Source organism: Centruroides sculpturatus, unplaced genomic scaffold (assembly GCF_000671375.1).
Source record: "Centruroides sculpturatus isolate CEXI.00-Female unplaced genomic scaffold, Cexi_2.0 scaffold376, whole genome shotgun sequence".
Taxonomy (NCBI): domain Eukaryota; kingdom Metazoa; phylum Arthropoda; class Arachnida; order Scorpiones; family Buthidae; genus Centruroides; species Centruroides sculpturatus.
This window is the reverse complement of record NW_019384863.1, coordinates 348,152-356,080: the sequence shown is the minus strand read 5'-3', so window position 1 is coordinate 356,080 and position 7,929 is coordinate 348,152.

Genomic DNA, 7,929 nt, shown 5'->3' with positions numbered 1-7,929 from the left:
GGCACGATCATTTCTTTGTCTGATCTACGAGTCTTTTATTAATTATCTTATTCAAATTACGAGTCTTCTATTGTTTTGTTCAGTATGAGGGTGGAGGGCCTTCTGTTCTCAAGTCTGCTTCGAATGCTCTCCTATTGAATGCTCGATCATCTAGGCCGGGATCACGGCTTTACGACGAAGACTACAGATCTTCTGTTCCAAGGAGACTGCAATTTAGGAGTGAGCGTGGCGATGGCATTTCAGTGGATAAGGCCTGCGAGGTGGATATCACGGCTGAGTGTAGCGACAAATGCCTCGAATTCATCAATACGGACTGCCATCAGTGCAGGGACGAAGAGAGGGGAAAAAAGCTGGAGATTTTCCTCCGGGTCCTTGATAGTTCGTTCTCCCTATAAAATTACTATTATTTTTACTGATAGAAAATAAAATCTTTAAAACTGTTTTTATTAACAAAGAAATATTCTATGTACGTATTTCATTTATTCCAAAAAAAAAAAAAAAAAGCTAAAGGGGCTTGCCATATCCCAAGGCCCCAAACAAGCTCTCGACAGCGCTTAATCAGTGTCGTGTGATTCCTGGGTGGAGTAAGGTCTTTGTTGATTCGTAAGGACTGTACAATATTTCGTTCCTAACTTCCTGGTTATAACATTACAGTATTGCTTCATTTAATATTTCTATCAATTATATCGTTGATATAAATTTACATAATCGTATAGCTTTACAAAAAACAAAATCACGTCGTCATAGAATATCATATTTGGAATTTAATCTAACCTAATGGTCTATCAAGTTCAAGGATATCGTATGATCGATAATTACCCGACAAATGTTTTTAACAATTTTACGATTCGTCAACAAATATTTTTTGTTTATTCTAATTTACTAAAAATATAAAAACAAACAAATAATAATGAGTATGACGATAAACTAGAAAATGATTATCAGTTCACTGAGCTTTATTTCTGTATCCAATTTTAAAAAGTATGCCTGAAAGAATAGCCATTTATAATTGTTTCATTTAGATTCATACAGTTAAACTACAGAAAATAAACAGTGAAGATAACTTCAGATTTTTATCTAGATTATAATACTTTTTAGGTCCTCGGCACACAAGTTATATGTTGATACGCGAACTAAGTGCAATAGCCTACTCGCAATCTGTACAAGGTTTAAGATTCAAGCTAGGATTTAAAGCTAGTAAATTCAAGTAAGTAGTAGTAGAAATGAAACTAATAAATTTGAATTTTACATCTTGAACAATATCAGGTTTTTCCTAATAAGGACTTTCCTCATATATTATACGTGTATAAACATACAGTACATTAAAGGAGCATCGCAAAACCACGCTAGTTTAGAGAAGTGATGACGACCCTTTTTCCGAAGATAAGTGAATATTGAATTCGAAATATGATAACTCAAAATCACGGGTAAAATTATTTAATTTGAGTAATTAAAAAGTAATACAAAATGCTTACAAATATTACTTTAATTAACTTTATTTTTATTTATTAATATATCAGAAAAATAATATATATATATTTCACAGTACCTTAAAATCGTCAAGCGGGTCTCCATCGCATGATTAAGGTCTTGTAAAACCATCGTTGGTATATCCTAATAAATAAAATAAAGCAGTAAAGTAAAAATAAATAAAATTATTATACAAGAATACTAATTTAAAATAAAATTTGTAAATATTGAAAATAAAATATGATATATATCATTTATTTCCCTTTAGATGTTTATTAAATTTTTAGTCTAATTTAAGTTGTTAAATATGCATAGTTTAAAACAAAAATTTCTCTTATTTTTTTTATAAATTATCTCTGCGTAATATTTAATTTTTCACGAAACTTTTAGCGTCATGCCTTAATTTAAAAAATGCAGATAATGATTATACGAAAATTTCAGAATTTATTTCGAGGGTACCATCGTGACTCACTGATTGTAATTCTTTGTTTTAGATAATTTATAACAAGAATTTAATCTGATTTAATTTAAAACGAATAATAGAAATGTTATGATACTAACAGCTGACAGAAAATATAAATTCTTGTATAAAACACGATATATTTTAATGTAAATTATGTATTCTTGTATTTAAAAATAGGCATCAGAATATTATAAATGTATTTGTCCTTGTATATTTATCATAAAATTTTTTAAGAAGTATATATTTTTGTTTAAAAATGTATTATTTTTAGCTAATTCTGGAATAAAAATTTAAAAAATTCTTGTAATTAAAAAAATGAATAATTTTATTATATATAATTTTAATATTTAAAAGAAAAATGTGTATTCTTGCTTTAAAATACTGCAAATGTGTTTTTTCATTAATAAAAGCATTATCATTCTAAAAAATACAATTATTGTATTAAAAATGCAACTTATATGCATTATTTTGTATGCATTTTTTTTACCGAAAGCTTTCTTTGTTCTAAAAACATATGTATTGTGTTGAAATGAGAATTTTTTTCAAAATATGCATTTTTCCTATTAAAAAGAAAAGCATTTCTGTGTTAAAAAGTATGCATTTTTTAAAAATATTAAATATGAGCATTTCTGTATTAAAAAAATCAACATTCTTCTGCTAAAACATTAAAATTTTGTGCGAAAATGAGCATTACTTTGTTTAAAAAAAAAATATTTATTCTTGTATACATTCCACATTAAATATTATTACATTCTGAACAAAACGTGTGAATTAAATTCACCTTATATACATGTAAATTCAATCCATTCGTAATGTTTAAAAAGAAAATACAATGACAAATAAAAGTATCGACCGTAAGCGCATCTAAAACAAAAGGGAAAGAACAAAAAAAAAAAAATAATAATAATAAGAGTGACGAAACACTAGAATTTGCATATGTGACCTACTGATATGACGCATCCGATAAACAAGATGCGCATGCGTTAGATGAAACAAACGTTGTCATGGAGTTAGTATGAGTTTTCGCTGGTTGTTGGGTTGTTCGCTTTGTTTTTTTTATTTTTCTTTTAATTTATCAATGAAGTAGCGTAATCTAGAAGAAGAAGAAGGAAAAAAAATACACGCTTTAATAGAGCTTTAATGGAACATACGATCATAGTACGTAAATCAATAGTAAGTGATCAATTTCATATGATTTAAATGTACATTTCATTCTCCTTTATTATTGTTGTTAGTTTATGAATGAATATTTCTAATGATTTAAAAAGGTAAAAAAAAAAATCGTACAGTGAATGCATATGAACAGGATATTTTGAAATGTTTGCTTTGTTCCGGTTTAATTGTTAAGGTTAAAATATCAAGGTTCATTAAATTTGTGTGCTTCATACATAGTAAGTGATTCAGAAGTTCTTCTGATATTTATATATATAATCATTATAAGTATGAAATTATTAATGATTAAAAAATATTCAAAAATAATAATGATTAAAGCTCATTCTAATCAAGTTTTATGAACCTTAAATTATACTTTTATTTAAAAATGTTATTTAGTTTCTGTGAAAAAAATTTGTAATTTAAACTTTTAGTAAATAATAATTGCCATTGAAGAATTCCTTACGTGGTGTCAAGTTATTGGTGATTGTATGTGCGGTACGTGCTAATGATTTGGATTTAAATTAGTTGGATACACATATATTTTCTATACTCCTTATTTAATTAATAATTACTTAATTAGAAGTTAATTATCAAACACAAATAACAAATATTTTCATTATTAATTTATTTCTGATACAGTTTTTAAATGAGTGTGTATACAATTATTATTAACATATACACTGGTGTGCAAAACTTAAGGAACAATGTAATTTTTACGCAGACAGCCATGAAATTGTAGAAGAATGCTTGTTGCGATCAGTACAATAAACACCCAACTTGGTAGAAAGGTAAATTCGTATTTGGGAAGAAGTCACCCGTGCAGTAAGCACACTCAGTGAAAAATTACAATAAGAAGGAGGCTTTGATTCCATACTGTATGTGTTCTATTCATTTTTGTACTAGTATACTTTCTTCATCCTTAAGTACAAAATACTGCCTCTGTATTCTGAATTTCATGTCTCCCAGGTGATTTATTGTGGAATTATGGCAAAATACAATTGTTGCTTAAGTTTTGCACACCAATGTAATTTTAGATTTACTAAGTTGATGTAATAGTGAGAAAATTACTATAAATTTTTGTTAATTATTTCCTAATAAATAAAATAAAGCAGTAAAGTAAAAATAAATAAAATTATTATACAAGAATACTAATTTAAAATAAAATTTGTAAATATTGAAAATAANATTTAAGTTACATAAAATAATACCTTAAAAACATCACCAAAAAATAACTATAATGTTTCGTGATTTTGCACTTTATTTTAAGAATATAAATAAATATGTATATAAACTGCAAAGTTATTTAAATGCTTATTAAAAATGTGTTTGAATTTGTATGAATGCTAGTTTATATAGATGTAACCTTGAGAATGAAGCAATAGCAATTCAGAAAAGCTTAGAAATTAAAATTTTTTTGTTCTTGTATAAAGAATTTTATTGGAAAGTTAATGAAGGAAAAAATATATCTGAGTAATGATACTTTAGATAAATCATAAATATTAGTAAAATAACTTTTAAATAAAGAATAGTCAAAGTTGAAAATAAAGAAAATATGAAATTCTATTTAGTAGTCAGATTTATTCATTTTTATAAAAAGTTTTACTATTATTTTATGTTCTTAATTCTTTTTAAGTTGACAAAAATATTGCAATAAAACATTTAATTCTTATATGAAAACTAAGTATTCTATTTCTATATTCCTTTGATTCTATCAAATTGATTATTGTATCAAATTTGAAAATATTTATTTTGTGAAAAAAAGTTTGAAGATTAGCACAGTTTATTCAAAAATTTACACATAAAATCAGATAATTAATTTTATCATTTTTTACATTTGGTCTGTTTATATCATTTGACTGCAAAGTAATGTGACCTGATGATTTTTCATAATTAGACTTAATGATTTTATAGCCTAAATCCTAAATTTAGAAGTTTGCTTATAAAGAAATATTTTTGAGTCATTATTATTTTCATTATGTATGCTATATTTAAATAAGTGAGGTAATATTCAATTAGAATATTATCATAATTCCATTTATCAATATTTAGATCTAATTCACCAGTTTTATATTATTGAGTATCATGATTATTGTTCTAAATAAGGAAAGCATCATCATAACTAACAAAAACAAAAAAAAAGTGAAATACAGAATACTTATGAAATTAGGTATTTGCAATTTGTTTTACTTGTCATAATTTTGTTATATATAAATTATATATATTTAAAAATTTTTATTCACAAATCTAGGAAGTTAATTCTTTCACTAAATTTGCCTTAAATCACTGTAAAAGTTGCACACAAGAATGAATTAATGAATAAACATTAATATATTTGTACAAATAGATTATAGCTGAATTAATATATGTGTATGTATCAAAAAGGATATTTTGTAAATCATAACATAGTTTGTAGAATAAAGTTCAAAGAATCTAATGGTAAGAAAATGTCTAACCCATAAATTTATGGTAATGAAAGGAGTGTTAATGAATTTCATCAAATTGAATGACATGTGAAAAATTTTTGGAAATAAATTTGAAATAGAAATTATTTTAGTTGTAACAACTGCTATAATTGCATTTGTTAATTTTGAAAATAGACATTTGATTTGTTTTATGAAAATTTGTATCAAATTTGCCTATTACTTATTAACTTTTTTCTTAATACTTTCTTAACTTAAGTATTAAGAAGTACTTAAGATTCTATGTCAAGTAAATTTTTTATTTATAAAATATGACAAAATTCTGTCCTTAACTGTTTATTTTCTGAAAATAATAAAAATAATACCTTTCAGTATTAAAATGCATAAAAATTATTGTATGAAGATCGATAGGCTATAATACATCCTTTTTAGGAATATAAATAATTTATTTTAACTGCCTAAAAAGATTGAAGTGTAATGTTAATAAATAGTCCTATGTGGTTTTAAAATTAATCCTATTAATTCATTTGTTTCTTAATTAGAAATTCTATGAAGTCAGTATCATTGATAACCTGGAAACACTGGTGAACAGTGTCTTGGTGTACAGCTTTTTAAAATTGGAAATCATTTGCTGTTTCATTAGTTGCAGTAATGGAATAGTGTTGGGTGAATTTGACCTTGATGAAGTCATTCTCACTATCCAGGTCTTCCTCTGAACTTTGTGATTGTACTGATCCATTAAGAGAAAACATCTAAGAGGAAGATCCATTTGCTGAAGATAATTTTTGACAGTTGGAGCAAACACTTCTGTGATCCAATTCATGAACAAGGTTCGAGTTACCCAAGCATTCCATTGTACAGGCAGTTTGGACATTATCACGTTATTGTTTTTTAAAGGCATGGGGATTTTCAGCATTGTAGACTAAAAGTGGCTTGGTTTTGAAGTCACCACTTACATTAGCACAAAATAAAAGGGTGAGCCTATCCTTCATGGACTTATGTCTGGGTAGTGCATTCTCTTCTTGGACTGTGTATGTTCGTCTAGGCATTTTTTTCCTTTAAAAAAGACTGGTCTCATTGCAATTAAACACTTGATTTGGGATGTATCCTTCACTTTTTACAAACTATAAATTCATCCACAAATGCTTTTTCTGCTTTTTCATCTGAACTCAAATTTTCTCCATGCCTTATGACACTGTGAATGTCACTTCGTCGATGAAACCTATTAAACCACTCTCAGCTCACTTTAAAGTCCTGCCCATCTGCACTTGTACTGGCTGTCTGGGTCAACAAGTCACTGTGTAAATTTTTAGGATCTTCAAAAATTATAACTTCACTAACACTTTTTCCAGGAATGTTGCTTTTCATTCATTCATATTATTAGCAATTTTTCAACTTCATCTAAAACTTCAGATTTGTTGTTTTGATATCATATTCACTCCTTTAACGACTTTGGCAGCTTTAAATGTTTCTTTGTTTTTAATAATTGAAGAGATAGTCGATTTTGTTACATTATATTCTTTAGTGATATCATAAACATGAATGCTGTTCTTGGGTTTTGAATACGTGGTCTGTTCAAAAAGTATCGGACCTTTTTTTTCCGCATAAACCAATGATGCGTGAGAGGCCTCCTTCGGTGGAATTGTGGAGGGGACAGTCATGCACAGCCCTGAATTTTTTCCCGCCTGCAGGAAGCGTCAGTCGTTGGCAATCGGCCTATGAGTGAGGTCATGTAGTGCGCTCTCGTCGGATTCCACTAAGCTGGAAAATGACTGAACAACGTGAGCAGCGATATTACATCAAATTTTGCCAAAAACCTTGGCGATACCCGAGTGTAAACCATTCGCAAGATTCAGCAGGCTTTCGGGGACGATCCTCGAGGCCAAAAAAAGCGCGGCAGGTCCGCAGCAATATCAAAGGTCATGTTGACAGTTTTTTCGACTCTCGTGGGGTGGTGTGTCGTGAGTACGCACCACAAGGCCAAACCATCGCAAAGGAGTACTACCAGGAGGTCCTTCGTCGTCTTTCCGATACAGTGCGACGCAAACGACCGGATCTGTGGTCGATCAAAACTTGGCAGCTCCATCGTGATAACGCATCCGCCCATTCTGCGCATCTGATTCGGGCTTTCGTCGCCAAACACAATACTCCTGTGGTTCGTCACGCTCCGTACTCTCTCCACATGGCTCCGTGTGACCTTTGGCTATTTCTCAAGCTGAAAATGCCGCTAAAAGGAACCCAAATTTAGTCGAGAGAAGACATCATGCGAAATGCGACGGACCGGCTGATAACCATTCCAAAAGATGCGTTCCAGCAGTGTTTCCAGCAATGGCAGGAACGCTGGGAGAAGTGTATACATTACCAAGGAGACTACTTTGAAGGGGATTAGGGTTTTGTACCTCAAAGTCAATAAATTTATTT